This window comes from Asparagus officinalis, chromosome 7, assembly GCF_001876935.1.
Source record: "Asparagus officinalis chromosome 7, Aspof.V1, whole genome shotgun sequence".
Classification (NCBI taxonomy): domain Eukaryota; kingdom Viridiplantae; phylum Streptophyta; class Magnoliopsida; order Asparagales; family Asparagaceae; genus Asparagus; species Asparagus officinalis.
In genome coordinates this window covers 68,865,351-68,887,901 of record NC_033800.1, presented here as the reverse complement: position 1 = coordinate 68,887,901, position 22,551 = coordinate 68,865,351, and positions in this window count along the sequence as shown.

The following is a 22,551-nucleotide window of genomic DNA, read 5'->3' as shown; positions in this document are numbered from 1 at the left end:
CCACTCTTGATAATTCCGCGATCAAGAGTGCTCGCACGGCGACTCGTATCACTAAGAGAAGACACCACTTTTTCAAACTTCTAAAATCCGTGCCTCACACATACGGGGAATTTTATCCCGAATCCTGAGTAGGGATAAGTTAACGCCTAACACGCGTTGCCGGTTTAGTCTTTCACCGATTGAAAAAGATACCAGAATTCACGCGTGGGGAATTTTATCCTGAAGCCTAAGTAGGGATAAGTCAGTGCCTAACACGCGTTGCCGGTTAGTTCTTGACCGTAAAAAGAACAAAAGCACACATATTCAACATTGTGACAGATTGTTATTAATAACACCATAACATGTACCTTACACGTGCGGGGAATTTTATCCCGAATCCTAAGTAGGGATAAGTTAATGTCTAATACGCATTACCGGTTTAGTCTTTCACCGATTGAAAAAAACACCAGAATTCAAGTCTGGGAAATTTTATCCCGAATCCTAAGTAGGGATAAGTCAACGCCTAACACGCGTTGCTAGTTAGTCTTTTATCGTGAAAAGGACAAAAGCTTACATATTCGATATTGTGGCAGATTGTTATTAATAACACCATAATCCGTGTCTTATATGCACGGGGAATTTTATCCCGAATCCTAAGTAGAGATAAGTCAATGCCTAACACGCGTTGCCGGTTTAGTCTTTTACCGATTGAAAAAGACACCAGAATCCAAGTCTGGGGACTTTTATCCCGAAGCCTAAGTAGGGATAAGTTAGCGCCTAACACGCGTTGCCGGGTAGTCTATTCCCGTAAGAAAGATGAAGTCTACGTATTTGATAATCACATTTTATTATAATTTTATACCCTCATTATCTATTTTATATGAATAAATATACCACTAATAATTGTTTTTATCTTTTAATTGCAGGTTAATGAAGAATAAATCTCAAACTCTCACCTCTCAACAAAAACTCATTGATTAAATAAAGAAATGAAGCAAAGAAGCCCATTGGAAAATCAATTTCCAAATTATCCAAAAGCCCAGAATCAAGCCGAGTAGCCTGTAGAAGCCGAAGAAAATCAAAAATCCAATATGAAAAGAAATCATATTCAAAATGGTTGGCCACAAAGAATTGACGATATCTCCTAATCCGGAAGGCGGAATTTAACATATAATATATGAAAATCACCTATCTCGACGAGACGAAGCTATCCATGAAATTAAAATTTGGATATAATGGGTATCGATGTCGACATCGATGTGGGCATCGATGCTGGCATCGATACCTGCATTGATGTCAGTTTACTGTAACGCGAGTCAATGGCTGATTTTGCTTGTCTTGGGGTTCAAGTTTGATCCAATGGCTCTCATTCACTGATGTTTACTATAAATAAGGGTAGAGAGTGAGAGGTTAGAGGTGTGAAAATTTTTATAACTCCTTTTGGAGAGGAGGGCTACTCTTAATTGAGAAGACCTTCTAAATTTGTAATTTTTTGTTACAATTAATAATAATATTTTTTTCACCACTTTAAATATTTCTTCAATTTGTTGGATGATGAAGATGGAGATGAAGAATTATTTAGAGGTTTTCATTTCTTTTATTTTTCTCTTTTATTTCTTTTTTATTGCTTACTAGTTTAGATTTATTTCTATGCTTATAGTTAGATTTTATTTTCTTGATAAATAGCCAAGAGGCTAGAACCCTCTTGCCTTAGATTTATTTCATGCTTATAGATTAGATTTATTTTATGCTTATAGAGTAGATTTATTTTCTTGCATTTAATTCTTACAATTTATTTTGTAGTTTAGATTTTGTAATTTATTTTATAGTTAGATTTTAATTTCTTATACTATTCACCTTGAGGCTAGAACCTTCTTGGGTTTAGTTTTTCTTTTTGTTTATTTTTATTTTGTTTGATTCGCCTTTAGGCTAGAACCCTCTAGGGAATCACTCTTTTCTAAGAAGTGGGTTAATTTTAGATTACCCATATCTATAATTGAATCTATCATCTTTAATTTCTTGCATTTTCTTTTATTCTTGAATTTTATTTTTCATTCTTGATTTTTTATTTGTTTCTCGATTTTTTTCATTCTTCCTTCTTGCCTTGTTGATCACATTTATTTTTTACTCACATCCACTCTCAAAAACATTGATTTACACACTATCACGTTCACTCTCATTATCTCTCCACAATCACATTCACTCATCACTCCTATTTGTCACGCACACAACATAAGAACCGATTTTATAATTTCTCCTACAAAACACCTTCATCGTGGATCGATATCTTTATACTATAACTTGACATGGTTGTGCACTTGCAATATTTTTGGTACATAATTATGCCGCATCAAGTTTTTGGCGCCGTTGCCGGGGAAGGTGCTTAAGTAGGTTTTAATTATTTTGGTTCTTTAACTTGTGTGTTTATTGTGAAGGAAACGCTTGGAGCTTGAAGATCGTGGATTGGAGAACTAGGATTTGAAGATTTGCTTTCGGGTAAGTCTTCTTTCTAGCGTTTTCAATTCCACCATTTTTAGTTAGCTTCACAATTAGAGACAATTAGGATTAAAAAAAATTTATTTTTGTTGACCATAATAAAATCCATCTTTCACTTTGACATTTACTAACAAGATAATAAATTCAAACAAATCCCCCCTTCTCATTTGTTTGATTGTTAACCCTAATTAAAAAAAAGATTTTTCTTTTCCATCCTTTTTAGTTGCTTTTAATATAGGGTTGCATTTCATATTGTTAGTAGGAATTCACCAAGTGATTTGAGCATCTTGATTTGGCACACACTTAAAAATATTTTTAAGGGTAAAACCCCATAATCAAGATAAGGTGAGGGATTTCATCACCCTTTCCTTAGTCCAAAAATCACTAATTCCTCACTACACTACCCAAGCCTAATAAAACTCATTAGACGTTGGCCCTAAGGATTCGAACTCAATAAGGAACAAAGAATCCTTAAGTGAACCGGTTTAAGTTTTCTTGGATTAGTTAGTGTCTAAGGCAAGGTTTAGGGGTTGCATAAAGCGCTCCGCAAGGAACGATGTACTTAATTGATCTCTGATCACCCTCTAGTACTATCCTTACCTGGCTAACTACCCGGGTAAAACTTTAATCTTTTTACTTTAGGAGTTTTTGGTTAGGAGCTAGTCTAGTTGAGTTAGGCTTAAACCTAGAGTTAGAGTGATTGAAAAGTGATTGATTTTGATTTGTTTTAGTTAGGATTTTTTTTCTCTTTTTCCATTCTCTCCTCATTTAAAAAAAACTAACTTTTATAAATAAATAAAAAGTATAAAAAGAAATAGTTGGTGTATGCAACAGTGGATTAGGGATAATACACATCGTTTAATTCGTTTTGACCAATCATAGAAATGGAGCATCCTAATCCACCCGTTCTTCAAGATATGTGTTATCCCATTAGGAATGCAATCCCCTCTTGCATTAGGCTCCCCGAAACAAATAGAATAAATTTTTGTTGAATATCATATCTCCATGATAGTATTTTGATGATAACAATTTATACAGTGTGTGTATTAACTTTTATATGCAGATTTCAATATCAGAATATGAACAAGTGCAAGATGTTTTCAAAGCATTATGAAGTGAAGAAAATGAAGAACAGATGAGATAATGTATTTTATATTTTCTTTACTTAGAATTATTGTACAAGCCTTGATCACACACACAAACACACACAATATTAGAACACACTAACACAGGCTTAGTGTGTTGGTTAACTATAGAAATCCCCTATGTTAACCATTAGAATTATAGTTAAAAATTGAATATAAAAACTTTTTAGTTCATGTTTTTTACTCTTAGTAGTCGACTAATTAGAATAGTAGTCGACTACTCGTGTATAAAACTCAAATACATGTTTCTGTCAATTTACAGTATAGTCGACTACAATGGATTATAGTCGACTACTCAAGTGTTTGACAGAAACATAAGTTTCTGTTGTTTTACAGTATAGTCGACTAATCAACATTATAGTCGACTACTGAACGTAAATTTCATTTTATCAGTTTTTGTCAAAATACAGTGTAGTCGACTAATGAGCTTTGTAGTCGACTACTGAGAAATTTTCTGAATACACAGAGTCTGTTTGAACTCAGTGTAGTCGACTAATGACAATTGTAGTCGACTACAGATACAGTTTTTCCATATTTCAAAGTTTAAATTTATGACTGTTTATAGCCGTTTTTAAAAGTTTTTAAAGTTCAAAAATTTGTCTTTTCAAGGGCTATAAATAGGTTATTTGTTCAGAAAAATTACAGATATATACATACCCATAAGTTTTGATCTTTGTGCAATTTTTCAAGTGAAAAATATTCAGATTTTGAGAAAAAGAGAAGTTTCTGAAATTGCCTCTGAACATTATTCAAAAACCTATTGTTTAGGCAATTTACAGAGATTAAAAGAATCCTAAGCCACTGTTGTACTTCACTACACATTCAAGGCTTATAGGATTAATTGTGTTCTTGCTTCAAAAAGGATTCCTCTCGGGTTTGAGAGGGTTGATCTCTTGGTTTAGAGATTGGTGTTCATATTGGCAATGTGTTTGTCAATTGGTGTTGCAATTTACAGGGACTTGTAAATTGGTCAGGTTTGAGTTTGATTTTGTAAGTTTATTCAAAATCATAGTGAAAACTCTCAAGCGGGATTTGCTTGGGGACTGGATGTACACCGGATTGGTGGAACCAGTATAAATCCTTGTGTTTGTGATTGTGAATTTCTAAGATTGCCATTTTTCTTTGCAATTTATAATATACTTTGCATAAATTATAAAAGAACACTATTCACCCCCCTCTAGTGTTCAAGTGTATTTATTTCAGATCCTACATTTGGTATCAGAGCAAGGTGAAAGATGGCATCTACAAATACATCACAATTTAAAGAAGGTCACTGTACAAATCGTCCACCAATGTTCGATGGATTGAACTACAACTATTGGAAGTGCCGAATGAAGATTTACCTTCAATCAATTGGCTACGAACTTTGGAACATCGTGGAAACAAAATATGAGAAGCCAACAACTCCTTTTGAAGAATGGACTACTTCTCAAAGAAATAATGCAAATTTGGATTCAAAAGCAATGAATGCATTATTTTGTGCACTTGACAAGAATGAATTCAATAGGGTGTCAACGGCCACATCTGCATACGATATTTGGCATACACTTGAGGTAACTCATGAAGGTACAAATAAAGTTAAAGAATCTAAAATTTCTGTTCTTGTGCACAGATTTGAATTGTTCAAGATGAAGGAAAATGAGACTATTGGAGAAATGTTTACAAGATTCACCGACATTACAAATTCTCTCATTGGTCTTGGAAAAACATATACTCAAGTGGAGATGATAAGAAAGATACTTCGTTCACTTACTCTACAATGGGAAAAGAAAGTTACCGCAATTGAAGAAGCCAAGATTTGTCAACTCTTACGGTTGAAAATCTTATTGGTAATCTTATGGCATATGAAGTTCAAATTGAAGATAGAAAAAATGATGAAGAATCAAAGAACAAGAAAGTTCTTGCTTTCAATACTACTTCCGATAAAGAAGATTCAGATGATGATGATGAAGAAATGGGCATGTTTGCACGAAAATTTTGGAAATTCATCAAAAGAGGTAATTTTAAATTTAAGAATTCAAATTCAACTAACCCTCTTTGTTTTATTGTCCAATGTTGAAGAATAAGCAAAAGTCAAGTTATTTCAACAACTTCAACAACATTCAAAATAACAAGAAAATGAAAGCAATGGCAGTCACTTGGGATGATAGTGATGAATCATCTTCAGATGAAGAAATTGAAGAAAAGGAAAGTACTCACATGTGTTTCATGGCACAAGATGAAGTAAGTAAAAATGAAGAACTTTTAGATGCTTTCAATAAATTATATGAAACTTTTGTGAGATTAAAGACATCACATAATTTTATTAAAGGTGAAAATAAAAGATTACTTGAAGAAATTTATGATTTAAATTCCTCTATTTTTTCTAATTCTCAAATAATTGAATTGAAAGAAGAAATTTTTTCTTTACTTAAAGAAAATGAATGTTTATCTAATGAGAATAATTATTTAAAATCAGAATGTAATGATTTAAATATTCGTATTAATAATTTAGAAAAAGATATTTCTTCTTTTAAATCAAGATATGAAGATATATGTCTAAATGTAAGCAAATTTAATAAAGGTAAAGAAAATCTCAATAACATTCTTTCTTTTCAAAAAGAATCACAAAAGACAAAAGGATTAGGTTTTCAAATTAATAAAAATGAATCAAAGAACACAATTTTTGTAAAACATTCTTGTGATTTGTATGAATATAGAAATAAAAATTTGTGTAAAAAGAAATCAAAATTTTTTTCAATTTGGGTTCCAAAAGAATTATCTTCTTTACATAAGAATTTTTATATTTCTGATTTTATTAAAAATATATGTTTATCATCTAACTATTTAGGCAAATCAAACTCATCATGGGTTTGGTTTCCTAAAGGCTAATTTAAAGGACCTAACATAGTATGGGTACCAAAATGTAAATGTTTATTTTTTCAGATACCCAAGAAAGATATGTGGATTTTAGATAGTGGTTGCTCCAAACATATGACTGGAAACATACAATTGTTATCATCTTTTCAAAACAAGGATGGTACATGTTAACTTTAAACATATGTCTAAGATTTCTAAAAATGATTTAGTAAATGGTTTACCTAAGATGTCTTTTAAAAATAATTTTTGTGATGCATGTCAACAAGGAAAAATGCACAAATCTTCTTTTAAATCTAAAAATGTAATATCTATAAATAGACCATTAGAATTAATTCATATAGATCTTTTTGGTCCATCTAGAGTAGCATCTTTAAATGGAAGTAGATATGCATTTGTTCTTGTTGATGATTATTCTAGATTCACATGGGTAATTTTTCTTAAACATAAAAATGATGCTTTTAATGAGTTTTCTATATTTTGCAAAAGAATTCAAAATCAAAAATCTACTTCTATTATCTCCATACGTAGTGATCATGGAGGTGAATTTGAAAATGAATTATTTACAAATTATTGTGATAAACATGGTATATCACATACTTTTTCTTTTCCTCGTGCTGCTCCACAAAATAGAGTTGTAGAAAGGAAAAAATAAAACTTTACAAGAATGTGCTAGAACCATGTTGTGTGATAGTAATTTACCTAAATATTTTTGGGCAGAAGCTGTATCAACAGCTTGTTATGTATTAAATAGAAGAGTTTTATTAAGACTTATTTTAAAGAAAACCTCTTATGAATTATTTTATAACAAAATTCCTAAAGTATCTTACTTTAAAGTTTTTGGTTGTAAATGTTTTATCTTAAACACAAAGGATAACTTAGATAAATTTGATTCTAAATCCGATGAAAGAATTTTTGTTGGATATTCTAATCATAGTAAAGCATATAGAATATATAACAAAAAAACACTAGTTATTGAAGAATCTTTACATGTTTCTTTTGATGAAATTTTTTCAAAATTACCTATTATATTAAATAATGATGATGATATAATTGATACTATTCATGATACTCCAATGATAGATATTACAAAAGATGAAAATGTACAAAATGAATTACCTAAAGATTTTGTAGAAGTTAAAAATCATCCACATGATTTAGTTATAGGAAATATTTCTGATAAAGTAACTACTAGATCTCATTTTAATTTGATTGCTCATAATGCTTTTATTTCAACTATTAAACCTAAAAATATTAAAAGAAGCACTTCTTGATGATTCATGGATAATTGCTATGTAAGATGAACTAAATCAATTTACTAGAAATAATGTTTGGGATCTTATACCCAGACCTCAAAATAAATCCATTATTGGAACAAAATGGATTTTTAGAAACAAATTAGATGAATTTGGTCAAGTTGTTAGAAACAAAGCTAGATTAGTTGCTCAAGGTTATAATCAAGAAGAAAGAATTGATTATGATAAAACTTATGCACCTGTTGCACGATTAGAATCAATTAGAATTTTACTTGCATTTGCATGTTTTATGAATTTTAAATTATTTCAAATGGATGTTAAAAGTGCTTTTTTAAATGGTTTTATAAATGAAGAAGTTTTTGTAGAACAACCTCCAGGTTTTGAACATGAAAGTTTTCCAAATCATGTTTTTAAACTTAAGAAAGCATTATATGGTCTTAAACAAGCACCTCGTGCTTGGTATGATAGATTAAAGAAGTTTCTTTTAACTTCAGGTTTTGAAATTGGAAAAGTTGATTGAACATTATTTATTAAGAAAATAAATAAAGATATGTTACTAATTCAAATTTATGTAGATGATATTATTTTTGGTTCTACTAACAACAATCTTTGTCAAGAATTTGCTAAGACTATGCAGGATAAATTTGAAATGAGTCACATGGGTGAACTAAATTTCTTCCTTGGACTACAAATTAAACAATTGAAAGAAGGAATATTCATCAATCAAAGCAAGTATGCAAAAGATTTACTCAAACGTTTTGAATTGGAAAATTCAACAAGCAAACCAACACCAATGAGCACCACTACATCACTTGACAAAGATGAAAATTGTAAGAATGTTGATCAAAAGCTCTATCGAGGTATGATTGGATCACTTCTTTACATTACTGCTAGTAGACCTGATATTATGTTTAGTATATGTTTATATGCTAGATTTCAATCTAATCCTAAAGAATCACATCTTAAAGCAGTAAAAAGAATTTTTAGATATATTAAAGATACTACAAATTATGGTTTATTTTATCCAAAACATAGTTCTTTTGATTTAATATCATATAGTGATGCTGATTTTGCCGGATGTAAATCTGATAGAAAAAGTACAAGTGGAACATGTCATTTTTTAGGACATTCACTTGTATCTTGGTTTAGTAAAAAACAAAATTCAGTATCATTATCAACAACTGAAGCTGAATATATTGCTGCAAGTCTTGCATGTGCTCAAATATTATGGATGAAACAAACATTATCTGATTATGGCATAAATTGTCCCATATCATCCATTATGTGTGACAACTCTAGTGCAATTAATTTATCTAAAAGTGCTATTCAACATTCACGTACAAAACACATTGATATTAGACATTATTTTTTACGTGATCATGTGCTTAAAGGTGATATTTCATTAGAATTTATAGCTACAGATAAACAAATAGCAGATATATTAACAAAACCCCTAAAAGAAGAAATTTATGTTAAATTAAGAAGGAAATTAGGTATATGTTCAATTGAAGATTTAAATTAATTTTTTTTAAAAAAACAAACAAATATGTATTTATATTCTTAATAGTCGACTAATTTGACTTATAGTCGACTACATGCACAAACCCTGCATATAAGTTTTCTGTAAATTACAGTGTAGTCGACTACTTGCCTTTATAGTCGACTACTCAATATTAATATCTTAAAATCAACTTTCTGTTGTTTACAGTGTAGTTGACTACAATACAGATTAGTCGAATACTCTGAGTTAAAAACTGATAATCTTCTCTCTGTCAATTACAGTGTAGTCGACTACTTTAACTATTAGTCGACTACTGATCCTGATTTTTTCAGTTTTACAGTTTTAAAAGCTTATTGAATTTCTACCCAAAACCCAATATCCAATACCCATTTCAGTTAAGCATAACTCATCTCAACCATAGATTTTCATCTATATTAATCCTAACCACACATTTAAGATTAAATCTTAACCATACACTCAATTTACTATCAAATCTCAACCATACATTGTTTTTTCTTCTTAAAAGATAAAGTAAAAATCAAAAACTACCCACTATCTCTACCCAAAACCGAAAATTCATCTTCCCCTCTTCAGTATCAACGAATCCAGGTTAGGGCATCTTCATTATTCTAAATTTTTCTTCATTTTCTTCAATTCTCTTTCAAATCTGTCAACCAGTCAAGAACAGTAGTCGACTACTCCAGGATCTAGTCGACTAATCTAGGGTTTCAACAGTTTGGGGTATTGTTTCTAAACTTGATCTTTATATCTTTTGTTATTTATCTATCTAATCATGTCTAGATCTAAGAAAGCTAAGCAAACCCATACTTCTGTTAATGATGAAATCATCATCTATTTAAAAAGTCCTGATTTATTAGAAGAATTTAACAAAATATCAACTTTTGAATTTCTTCCAGGACGATTTGTGAAATTTGATGATTTTATACCCTGGAATTTTGGGTCATATTTTGAAAATGTGGGCTTGCTTGAATTATTCTCTGCTGAAAATAAAAAACCCACATATCCATTTCTTGTGTAACTGTTCTATACAAATATAGAACGTGTGGGAACTATAAGTGGTTCTGAAAAACTCAAAACTCTTGTTAAATGAATAGAGATTGACTTAACTACAAACTCAATTGGTAAAATTTTTAATATTCCTTATCAAGGAGTTTCTCTTAGGTCTGTTAGGATGAATGATTCAGATCTGCTATCTAATCATATATTTCTTCCTGGATATGGCAAACCTTTAAATAACTCAAACAAACTTCGTCCAATTCCTAGGTTCATTGCACGAATCCTAGCATATAACTTGTTTCCAAAAACTGGGAGTTTTCATTTCATTTCCCTAGATTTAGCAAAAGCTCTATATGCTATAATGGGAAATTTTCAAGTTAATTGGGCTGAAGTTTACTTTGACAATCTTCTGACTATTCTAAGAGGATTTCTTCCTTATGGTGCATTCCTAACAAAAATCTTTGACAAATTCCATGTTGATCTCCAATCTAAAAATTCTGTTGTCCGTTCTATTGAATTTTTTGATTCCAATGCCCTAACTAGGATGAAATTGACTAACTTTGAAATTCAAGAACATAATCCTCAAAATGAACCTGAACCTCATCAAGAAGAAATTCCACAATCTTCAACTCAAGCAGGAGCTTCTTCAAGTCAACCACCACCATTTCCTAAAGAACCCTCTTGCTTTTCAGACGTGCAATACAACACTTTGAGTGCACGTATCCTTGAACTTGAAACTGGTCAAAGAGCTCTATATGCACAGAATTCATACATCATTAGTAATCAAGAAGAGCTAATCAAGAAGTTTGAAGACTTGGACACAAAGCTTAATGCATATTTTCAAGGACAGCAACCTCCTCCAGCACCTTAAGATGTTTTTATGTTAAGTTTCAAAACAATTATGTTATTCTGTTTAAGTTTCAAAAACTATGTGGTTGTGAGTTGTTAGGACATATGTAATATGTTTATGTTGCTACTATGTTAAGTATGTTGATTGTGTGTTTAATTATCTATGATGATGTTTGGTTAGTTAATATATGTGCTACATATTTTAAACAGATCATGGTGATGAACATTATGGAACTTTTGGTCTTTATGGCAAGTCTTTGCCTACCTATTTGGATGGGTGAAGTTATGGACTATGTTCATAACCTGGATGATTTGTTTGAAGTTTTAGCACATGTTGAAGAAATAATGTCATGTTTAGCATAAATATTTTCCTCTTTTTGTTGATAACAAAGGGGGAGAAATAGTATTGTTATGTAAGTATTGTTATGTATTGTTATAGACTTATATATGACTCACATTTGCATATATGCAGGGGGAGTAAATATGGTTATTTCATTATGTTTTCTTAATCTGATTATAAAATATATTCTTATGCATAAATTATTTGTTGTCATAAAAAAGGGGGAGAATGTTGAATATCGTTTCTGTCTTTTTACAGTATAGTCGACTAATAGAGATTATAGTCGACTACTGAGATGTTTGACAGAAACATAAGTTTCTGTCTTTTTACAGTATAGTCGACTAATAGAGATTATAGTCGACTACTGAGATGTTTGACAGAAACATAAGTTTCTGTCTTTTTACAGTATAGTCGACTAATCAACCTTATAGTCGACTACTGAACGTAAATTTCATTTTATCAGTTTCTGTCAAAATACAGTGTAGTCGACTAATGAGCTTTGTAGTCGACTACTGAGAAATTTTCTGAATACACAGAGTCTGTTTGAACTCAGTGTAGTATACTAATGACAATTGTAGTCGACTACAGATACAGTTTTTCCAGATTTCAAAGTTTGAATTTATGACTGTTTATAGTCGTTTTTAAACGTTTTTAAAGTTCAAAAAAATTATCTTTTCAAGGGCTATAAATAGGTTATTTGTTCAGAAAAATTGCAGATATATACATACCCATAAGTTTTGATCTTTGTGCAATTTTTCAAGTGAAAAATATTCAGATTTTGAGAAAAAGAGAAGTTTCTGAAATTGCCTTTGAACATTATTCAAAAACCTATTGTTTAGGCAATTTACAGAGATTAAAAGAATCCTAAGCCACTGCTGCACTTCACTACACATTCAAGGCTTATAGGATTAATTGTGTTCTTGCTTCAAAAAGGATTCCTCTCGGGTTTGAGAGGGTTGATCTCTTGGTTTAGAGATTGGTGTTCATATTGGCAAGATGTTTGTCAATTGGTGTTACAATTTGCAGGGACTTGCAAATTGATCAGGTTTGAGTTTGATTTTGTAAGTTTATTCAAAATCATAGTGAAAACTCTCAAGCAGGATTTGCTTGGGGACTGGATGTACACCGGATTGGTGGAACCAGTATAAATCCTTGTGTTTGTGATTGTGAATTTCTGAGTTTGCCATTTTTCTTTGTAATTTATAATATACTTTGCATAAATTATAAAAGAACACTATTCACCCCCCTCTAGTGTTCAAGTATATCTATTTCAGATCCTACAATTTTAAGCTTAGACCGCATTACATAAACATGCTTCCCAAATTCCTTGGAAATGAAACAGAAGATGCGTATATTTTTATCTCGGAATTTGAGGAAGTGTGTATTATGATTAAAATGAGAGAATTAACAGAAGATGCGATCAAACTCAGATTTATTCCATTTGCTCTCAAAGACAAAGCAAAAAAATGGTTGTATAGCTTACCCGTAAATTCCATCACAACTTGGGAGGAATTTATCACCTATTTTCTTAAGAAATTTTTTCCTATCCATAAAACGGTAAAGCTAAGAAACAGCATCATGAATTTTAAAATTGTCCCGGGTGAACCTTTTTGGAAGTATTTTGACCGATTTAAAGATCTTCTCATCCAATGTCCTCATCACGGTTTAGAAAAATGGCGATTGTACCAAATAATTTATGAGGGATTAGATTACTCTGTAAAAAATTCTTTAGAATCAATGTGCCACGGGGATTTCATGAGGAAAAACATCGATGAAGCTTGGGAATTTCTAGAGAGTCTATCTGAGAAAACAATGCAAAGGGAATATTGTGATGACAGGGTTTCATTAGTTCCCCATTCTAAGTCTAGTGGTCTTTCCTTGGAGTCAAACATTACTTCTGAAGTGAAGATGGCGACAATTCTGCGGAGGTTAGAAGCCTTAGAAATTAAGGAACGAGCTCCAGCTCAAATCAATCATGTTTCTGCCCCAGGATGTCATAATTATCAGTCTCCTACCCACGTTTTAGAGGAATGCCCTCTCCTAAGAAACAACCATGTATTAGAACAGATGAACGCTGCATTCTAGAATCCTAGAAATGATCCATTTTCTCCAACCTACAATCCAGGTTGGAGAAATCATCCCAACTTTGCATGGAATCAAGGAAATTCTCCCGGAACTCAAAACTTCACTCCCGCTTCGACCCAACATTTTCCTAGGGGAAACACAGTTCCTTTCAATTCTCATCCACAATATCAACAACCCAATCTGCTGTATCAATATTAGTCTCCTCTTCATCAAGCTATAATTCTGACTCCTCACTTTTCTTAGGAGAAACACAGTTCCTTTCAATCCACAATTTCAACAACCCAATCTGCCGTATCAAAATCAGTCTCCTCTTCATCAAGCTGTAATTCAGACTCCTCACAATCCAGATCAGGATAAACATCTCAATGTATTGGAAAGGGGTTTGGAAACCATAATTAAGGCCTCCACTCAAACCACAAATATGTTGACTCAAACATCCAGCACTCTGAATTCTTTATGCAATCAACCGGACAAATGATCAATTTCAACACTCAAGCTATAACTAGATTAGAATCCCAACTTGGTCAACTAGCTAGTGCCGTGAGTGAAAGAGAGAAAAAAAAATTTCGAGTCAACCCGTGGTCAACCCTAAGGACGCAAGATGCAGTTCATCCTATGAAGCTCAAGTGAATGCAATCCATTCACTTCGGTCAGGTAGACAGGTCGATAATTAAGTGAGAACTGCTCCAAGTCAAACTTTTGATCTAGTACAAATTCCTTCTCCTTCTCCTTCTGATGAATCTATTCAACAATCACCCTCCTCAGATGATCAAGAACCTGAACCGGAACCTGAGCCTGCTTTTGATAGGTTTAGACCAGTTGCTCCTTTTCCAGATAGACTCAGGGTTAGGAAACACTCCCCTCAAGAGGAGAAGATCCTAGAAACATTCAAGCAGGTTAAGGTCAATATTCCTCTCTTAGATGTAATTGAACAAATTCCATCTTATGCTAAATTTTTAAAAGAATTATGCACTAAGAAGAGGAGAATAAATGTTCCAAAGAAAGTCTTTTTAGCCACCAATATTAGTGAAATGCTATCAAATCTCATACCTTTGAAACGTAAAGATCCAGGTTCCCCATCATTTCATGTATCATTGGTAATACTTACATTGATAAGGCGCTTTTAGACTTGGGGCCAGTGTCAATTTACTTCCATATTCAGTCTACCAGTAATTGTGTCTAGGTGTACTGAAACCAATCAAATGCACCTTACAGTTGGCTGATAGATCTGTTAAGGTCCCTATGGGTGAGTTAGAGGATGTTCTGATTAAGGTTGAAGATTTTATTTTTCCAGTAGATTTTGTAGTCTTGAAAACACAGCCTGTTTCCAATCTCAAAGGACAGACACATGTCATCTTAGGACGACCTTTCTTAGCCACTTCTAATGCTCTCATCAACTGTAGAACTGGTCAAATGAAGCTGTCCTTTGGGAATTTGACTGCTGATCTCAACATTTTTAATCCAGGGGACCAACCAAATAATCAGCCTCTAGAAATAAACTACATTCAGGAAAGATCAGAAGAAGAAGAAGAAGAAGAAGAAGAAAAAGAGATTTAACTGCTGATCTCAATATTTTTAATCCAGGGGACCAGCCAAATAATCAGCCTCTAGAAATAAATTACATTCAAGAAATATCAGAAGAAGAAGAAGAAGAAGAAGAGTCTGATTTAAGTTTTGAGGAAATTTTTGATGAAGAGTTAGAGTTTTTAGAAGAAGCAGATCAGGTCCTTGAGAATAATGAAACTGTGTTAAACATTTGCTGCTTTGAATTAAATTTTGAAGAACTCTTTCTTGATGAACTTAGATTCTTAGAGAATAATCAACAACCAAATTTTTAGAACTCTACAGAAGAATTGGTTGTTAGAAAACAAAACTTCACAGCACAAGAGTCTGAGTTCATTAAGAAATACAAAATACATGACACCAATAATATCTACCTTACTTTGTTGTAAGAATTATTGAACACCCCAAAATGTTTGGAATTTCACATTATTGATTATATCACTTTGGATTTATTTAAAATTCGGGGAAGAATTTTCAACAATAAGGTAGGATTCAATGTAGAATACGAGCTCTTCGTGTTGAACACTTCATTCTACATTATTTGTTTTGTTCAGAATAATAAAAAGAATTTATTCTTCTCTCGTTCGAGAGTTTCTTATTCAGTTGAAAAAAAAAAGAAAAAGAAAAAAAGAAAAAAGAAAAAAAGAAAAGAAAAGAAAAAAAGAGAAAGAAAAATAAATTTTTGATTCCATCCTCCTCAGACCAAAGGTAATTGCAGATTTTTATCAGCCGACCAAATGTAAGTATTTTACTTCCTATCTGCTACACTTTGTGCATCATAGAGTTTGCATTGAGGACAATGCAAAATTTAGGTGTGGGGGTGGGAATTAGTTATTTTTTCTCTTTGTTTTACATTTTTTGTTGCATTTTTGTCAATTTTTTCCTTTTCATATATATATATATATATATATATATAAAATATTTGCAAAAGAAGAGTGCGAAAAATGGGCATCAAAAAGAAAAAAAAGAAAACTCTTTAATTCAAGGTGATTCTATCTTATTAAGCCTAAGCTGACCGAGTAATTAAGCCCAAGGAGTATTTCCATACTTAATGACCTAAGCCCATTTGGGTTGGGATCCATTGGCCCAAAACTCGTTAAATGGTCACTTAGAAAGCCCGTTAAAGTAGAAAAAAATCACCAAGGAAGAAAGAGTTAAAAAATAATAATAAAATAAAATAAAATAAATAAATGTTTTATATATAGTTATATTTGTATATATGGTCTTGGAAAATATTTTAGATCAAGCAACTTGAAGATTATTTTAAACAAAGAGTTAGCATGTTCTTTTCAAAACTTTTAAATTAAATTTCTAAGTTTGGCTTGGTTTTGTGTTGCTATGATGAGAAGATTTTCTAGGAAATTTAACTTAGAGTTATATATAAAAATGTTTTCTTGAGTAATAACTAGCTTCAATTATCAAGTAAATTTAGTTATTTACTAACTTCTTTAATTTGGCAAGATGACCGAATTTTGTGGATATATTCACTGCAAACCCTCACGAGACTACAACTCGTCCACTAGGGTAACCTAGGGGTTTAAAGGCTTGTTGTATGCGCTAAATACAACCGCGACTCCTGCGAAAGTGAGTTAGGTTTTCTTTCATTTTTCTTTCTTTGCTAGAGGACTAGCAAAAGTTTAGGTGTGGGGATATTTAATAATCATATTTTATTACAGTTTTATACCCTCATTATCTATTTTATATGAATAAATATACCACTAATAGTTATTTTTATCTTTTAATTGCAGGTTAATGAAGAATAAATCTCAAACTCTCATCTCTCAACAAAAACCCATTGATTAAATGAAGAAATGAAGCAAAGAAGCCCATTGGAAAATCAATTTCCAAATTATCCAAAAGCCCAGAATCAAGCCGAGTAGCATGTAGAAGCCGGAGAAAATCAAAAATCCAATATGAAAAGAAATCATATTCAAAATGGTTGGCCACAAAGAATTGACGATATCTCCTAATCCGGAAGACGTAATCAACAATAACTTTGTCCTTCAAAACTCACCCAACTTTATTTTATTGTTTTCCTCTATTTTCTGTTATTCATTTTTTTGTCCTTACCGCCCCCTCTATTTACTTGGAGGGTTAGATAAAAAGCACCTATCTCGACGAGACGAAGCTATCCGTGAAATCAGAATTTGGATATAGTAGGTATCGATGTCGACATCGATGCCGGCATCGATACCTGCATCGATGCCTGCATCGATGCCAGTTTACTGTAGCGCGAGTCAATGGCTGATTTTGCTTGTCTTGGGGCTCAAGTTTGATCCAACGGCTCTCATTCACTGATATTTACTATAAATAGGGGTAGAGAGTGAGGGGTTAGAGGTGTGAAAATTTTTGTAACTCCTTTTGGAGAGGAGGGCTACTCTTAATTGAGAAGGCCTTCCAAATTTGTAACTTTTTGTTATAATTAATAATAATAATTTTTTCACCACTTTAAATATTTTTTCTCTTTGTTGGATGATGAAGATGGAGATGAAGAATTATTTAGAGGTTTGCAGTTCTTTTCTTTTTCTCTTTTATTTCTTTTTTATTACTTATTAGTTTAGATTTATTTCTATGCTTATAGTTAGATTTTATTTTCTTGTTAAATAGCCAAGAGGCTAGAACCCTCTTGCCTTAGATTTATTTCATGCTTATAGATTAGATTTATTTTATGCTTATAGAGTAGATTTATTTTGTAGTTTAGATTTTTCAATTTATTTTGTAGTTAGATTTTAATTTCTTATACTATTCACCTTGAGGCTAGAACCCTCTTGGGTTTAGTTTTTCTTTTTGTTTATTTTTATTTTGTTTGATTCGCCTTTAGGCTAGAATCCTCTAGGGAATCACCTTTTTCTAAGAAGCGGGTTCAATTTTAGATTACCCATATCTATAATTGAATCCACCATCTTTAATTTCTTGTATTTTCTTTTATTCTTGAATTTTATTTTTCATTCTTAATTTTTTATTTGTTTCTCGATTTTTTTTCATTCTTCCTTCTTGCCTTATTGATCACATTTATTTTTTACTCACATCCACTCTCAAAAACATTGATTTACACACTATCACGTTCACTCTCATTATCTCTCCACAATCACATTCACTCATCACTCCTATTTGTCACGCACACAACATAAGAACCGATTTTATACTTTCTCCTACAAAACACCTTCCTCGTGGATCGATATCTTTATACTATAACTTAACACGGTTGTGCACTTGCAATATTTTTGGTACATAATTATGCCGCATCAGTATTCAATATCGTAACACTAAGAGAGTTAACTCTCTTAGCACAACGTCACATGCGGAACAGACTTAAACAATCCGCATGCAAGCCCAATTCAAACGGTAATCGGTAAAGGCATGTCAAATCCGTTGAAGGCTGAGGATTTACCAAAAATCCTAAGTCTACGTCTGATACACGTCGTTGTTTAGTCTTTTCACAGGAGAAAGATGAATTCTACGTATCCAATATCGTAGCACTAAAAGAGTTAACTCTTTTAGCACAACGTTACGTGTAGAACATATTTAAACAATCTGCATGCTAGCCCGACTCAAACAGTAGTCGGTAAAGGCTAATCAAACCCGTTGATGGCTGAGAATTTGCCAAAAATTCTATAAATAAGAGTCATTGACGCATCAGCTTCATTAGTTGGTCTCGTGACTTGAGCATCCAACGACTTCGAGATATGATCTATATCTACAAATGAAACAACTTTAATAGTTAGTCCTGTAGTCTAAAATTTAGGACCGCCACGCTCGAACGCCTTAAGAGCTTAAACTGTGTAGACTCCAGCAAATGTATGAGTATAAATTGTGTTAACCCCGGTTAACGCGTTACAACTAGAGTCAGCGCCGAACAATGCATTACAGTAAAGGTTGAGGCCGATCAACGCATTGACGGTTTCGCCAAAATAAGGCTAAGGAAAATTTTTGGATTAAAAGATGATTCCAGGGAGTTTAATCGCATTCAGATATGAATTTCTGACGAAGATGATCAGTTCAAAGTCAACTCAATGATACGAGCTAAATTCAGAAACTTACGCACTAACTTCAGTTCAAGATTTCGACAACGGTCAGACGATAAACGCAGTGCCGGAAGAACTTCATCTATTCGACAAAACACTGAATAGACTGAAGGCTAAAGAAGTCAAGAATTGAAATAGTTCACAGGTCCCTCTACGAGATTGAGGAAATGGTCTATCTTATCCAAAGCATTCCAGACTCTTCTATAAAAGAATGAGTCTAAAATACTTTGGAGGGGGTATCTGTAGGCGTTTAAAATTACCTATAGGTGTCCGTACACAGCTCAAGACGGAGAGAAGATGACGAACGTCGTTATCCGAGTTTAGGAGGATTATCTGACGCTGACAAGTGCATGAGCCGAAATGGCAAACCAACTGTATATCGTGCGCTCACCCGCCACCTCCAATTGTACGAACGCGCGCGTTCATGAAATGCGCGAAGCGAATCGAGGAAGCGTATCGATCAGTGAAACAATGAAATACACATAAACGATGGAACGAGTCAAAGCCGAGAAAATCAAGAAAGCCTCTGGTGGCCAGATCGCGTGAAAATGATCCGGTCGGGCTAGTGGCTCCGCCCAGGCTCGGCCTTAGGCCGAGCCACCAAGTGGCAATTCGGCCAGAATCAGTTTTGTTTTGGTTTTTTTTTTGGATTCTTTTGGGATTTATGTGTTCCTGGACGTTCCAACTGATCTGATATTGTGGTTATACAGTTGTTAACTGAAGATAAAAAGAAATCCATCATTCTCATCCAAATAACCACATCCGAGGCCTATAAATATGAGCCAAAGGCCTCCATTTTATTTAGGGGGAAGATCAAGAGGGCGAAATGCTGCCGATTGGAGAGTGAAGTCATAAATTTACAGCAAGGGTTAGCAGATCTTGGCGATCTCCTGTGCATAAGGAGTGGAGTTCGAGAGATCCGAGACCCGTACCCTATTCCTCCGGATTTAAGCTTAGTCTTAAATCTCGAGAAGAGCCGTGATCTTGCTTGGTCGAGATCATCGCTGCAGTGATTACTTCCTTCGTGAAGTGAAAGCTTTGATCATTTATCTGTCAACCGGATCTGATCCGCGGCGGTCCACAGATATTAACGTCCCCGGCATAGGCAAAGTTTCCACACAAGCAGTGATGATAAACATTCGTTGCGCTGTTTGACAAGAATCGTATCTTTTGTATTTTTATTATATAAGGAGATCTTATAAAAAGGTCAACTTTTTTATTTGAGTTTATTGTAAACGATTAAAGTTGTAATAGATTCAATCACAATGAAAACATCGATTTTTGACACAAACAAGTAGAACTCCTTATGTCGACCAAAATCCTCTAGACCTGAAAACCGTTGATCTCGGCTGAGATGATGAAATGGTCGTCATGTGGCTTCTCGGTGCCTTTTAAATCAGAGTCGCTGAAATAGATGGGTTAATCTGTCCTCGGCTTCTTATCACACAAGTTAACATGCAACGTTCATCTCATCTACTTCTTGTTACACAAGTTGACATGCAATGTTCATCTAGTATAATTCTTTCGAGCGTTGTTAGACAATCATCCTACCACTAGGCTGCCGTTAATAGTATTGATGATGTGTTGGCCTCTTTGTTTTGATGATGTTTAACAAACAATTTATCATTAATGTTATTTGTCTAGTATTTGTATACTTCTATTTATTGTAGACAAATAACGAGTTGGAGGATGGATGGAATCGAGCATTCATGATCATATCAAATGGAGGTTGGCGGAATTGTGGAGTGAAGCCTATGTAATTCAAATTGAAGATCCAAGTTCAAGCTTCATCCGCAAGTGTACCAAGTCAAGCTTATTGAAGATCAAGATTGCTTGGGTAACATTTAGTTTAGGTGTTATATTATGTGTGTTGGTACTTTAAGCTCAATATAATATGCACATACATTTTATTGGTTTCTTTATATATATATATATATAGTTATATATATATACATAAGTTAAGTTTTGGTTTCTATGTATATTTAGTTATATATATACATACATGGTTTTGAGTTTTCAAGTTTTAATATGAAATAATTGAATACAATTGAAAATACATTTCTTATTTCATACTTACATGCATATATATGATTTCATCAATATCAATTTTATTTAGTTCAATGAAATCATATTTACTTTTGAAATGTTTGCAAAAAATGCAATTTTGTGAAAATAATGTTTTCTTGGTTTATGGACTTAATAACAATCATACACATCTTTTATTAAGTCTATATAATCATTTTGTAATGTTTCAAAATATGGTTAAGCTAAAATGTCAAAACTCATATGTTTACATTTTCATGTTTTGGACTATTTTGTAAAATAATGATATTTTTCATTTGGGAGGTCCTTTTTGAAAACCAGTTATTGTAGCATGTTTATTATCATGTCTACAATCATTTTCCAAAGTTTTATATTTTTCTAAATTTGTTTGATATTTTTAAACAGGGTTTTAAAATCAGAAAACTATTTTCAAACCTGTTTTTCTCATGTATCAGTTTGCGGTCAACCGCCACAGTCGACCGCCTTGAGTCCAGAGACTCAGGATAGTTTTTAGAGGCTCACGGTCGACCGTGGCAGTCGACCGGATGCAGTCCAGAGCCAAACCCTGACCTTTTTGCTGCTCGCGGTCGATCGTGCGTTTTCCACGGTCGACCGCCGAACTGTCATTCAGTCTCTAACGGCTAGTTCCAGCTGAGATTTTCTGAGGGCTTTTTGGTCTTTTCTGTTGGGTTTTTGGCTGAGATCTTGGGAGGCTATATATACCCCCCTTGCTCTCATCTTTCATGACAACAATGAGAGAGTTTTAAACAAGTTTTAAAAGAGATTAAAAGTTTGTTTAGTTTGTTTTAAGTTTGAGATTTTTGTTTACAAAGGAGGAAGCTTACGTTGCAAATTGAGGGATTCATTCTCAATCTTCTTCATCCTCTCATTTGTGTTTATAGAGAAGTTTTTCTAACTCTTTTCTCTAGCAATTCTATTATTGATTTTCATATTCTTATTATTACTAGTTTGCTATTTGAGTTAGATTTTATTTCACTCATTGTTTACACTCATCCATATTGAGCTTATTGTATTTTCATACATAGTATATTTGGGTTAGTGAGAGTTGCAATAATTGAGTGTGAGATTTTATTATGTTCTCATCCATATTAGAGAACAAACAATTGTTGTTATTGTGCTTTAGTGTGAGGATCACTTTATAATACACTTGTATACCGAGAGAAGTGTGTGGTGTGAGTCGGGGATCGTCGCAAGAGGAGTGGGGTAGGTAACATACCTAGAGAGAGGTTATAATTCCTAATACTTGAGGGAGACACATCTGTGACCAACATTTGAGAGGGTGTAGAGTGAGATTGTAAGAGTGTTGATTGTAAAGTTTTCGGTTAGCTAGAAAACCGAGTGTGATGTGTAAACGTTATTCGGGTGAACGTAGAAA